Here is a 1,394-nt window from a genome sequence, read left to right on the forward strand (position 1 = left end):
GATTTGTTACCGCAGCGGCTCTTCTGGTTCAGGAAGCCGAGGATCATGGGTAATATCCAGCGTTCACTTGTGTTTTAGTTCCACACAAGTGTTCGGAGCCCAACACGGTGAATTATCACTTGTGGCTGCAGAGGGCGCTGTTGCTCAGGTTAAGTTTTATACCGGTAACATGTCTCATCTTAAAGGACCCATACAAACTTCCAGTGGTTACACACTTCTGGTTTTATTTGTCCTACCTCTCTAACTGGTGTTTCAACTTTTGTTTTCTTTTCTCTCGAATAAGCCCTTTATATTGATATACCTTATATTTAAATACTTTATATTTACATCTGAAGCGGCTCCTCTCCACGGAGGCCACCATGTTTTCTACAGTAGCCCAGACCGAACAAACTAAAAGCTTTTGAGTTTTTATGGCAACTGAAGCTACCACTCTTTCTATACTGTTTAGTAGTTCTGTCCATGCAGCACACATCAAACTTTTATTCCATTGTGTTGTACAATTGTGTGTGTTACACTTAGTTGTCGGTTTATTAGGTACACATGGTTTTAGAGAGGTGCTGATTCAACTGTATGCTCATTTTGTGAAGTTGTTGAACTGTATTACATTCCATAGAAAAGTGATTATGTTATTTAGCTGACAACCATAAATCAATCAGTATTACACAACAGAACAAGTTGATGCATCAACACTTAGCAAAGATCTAAATGTTCCTTTCACCTTGTGGTGTGAAGTTTGTCGACTTCATTTGTTCCTGCACATAAACACGTTTGCTTCTTTTTCTCTGACACTACATGTCTGTGCTGAAGGTGTCAGCCGCAGCAGTTTGACTCACACAGAGACAATCTGCTTCCTTCACTCTCGCCACAGTATTAGTGCAGTTTGTGCCACGAAGTCTTTTCAGCTCGCCGTACGATGCCTCATGTTCGGACATGTTGTTCGCTATGAGGACAGAACTGTTGCTTTTGAGCTTATGCTGCAGATTATAGTATTATACTCTGTGGTTTCTGTGTGACTCTGCTTCCTTCAGGTGAATCTGACTTCTGCAAATCATGTGGCTTATTTTATTCAGCATTTGAAGCTCTTCTTTGTCCTGTAATTTCCTTCTAACTGGGCTTTATGTTTCTTCCTGACTCGTGTATGAAGGGAGATTGTTGCCGTCTGTAATGTGCACGTTATCTGATCTCAAGTCAATATGTAAAACATTAGTTGTTCACCAAAAAGCGATAAATCATTTGCATGATCCCCGAGCTGATTGACAAGTCCTCAAATAATGACCAGTGTCTAAAACGCAATATATCTCCATTTTATGCAAACCAAAGAAAAGGCAACAACTTTGAGAAACTGTCTGTTTTGTGTGTGTAAGTGTGTGTGTCTGTCTGTGTGCACAGGGACC

This window comes from Limanda limanda, chromosome 1 (genome assembly GCF_963576545.1).
Source record: "Limanda limanda chromosome 1, fLimLim1.1, whole genome shotgun sequence".
Classification (NCBI taxonomy): Eukaryota; Metazoa; Chordata; class Actinopteri; order Pleuronectiformes; family Pleuronectidae; genus Limanda; species Limanda limanda.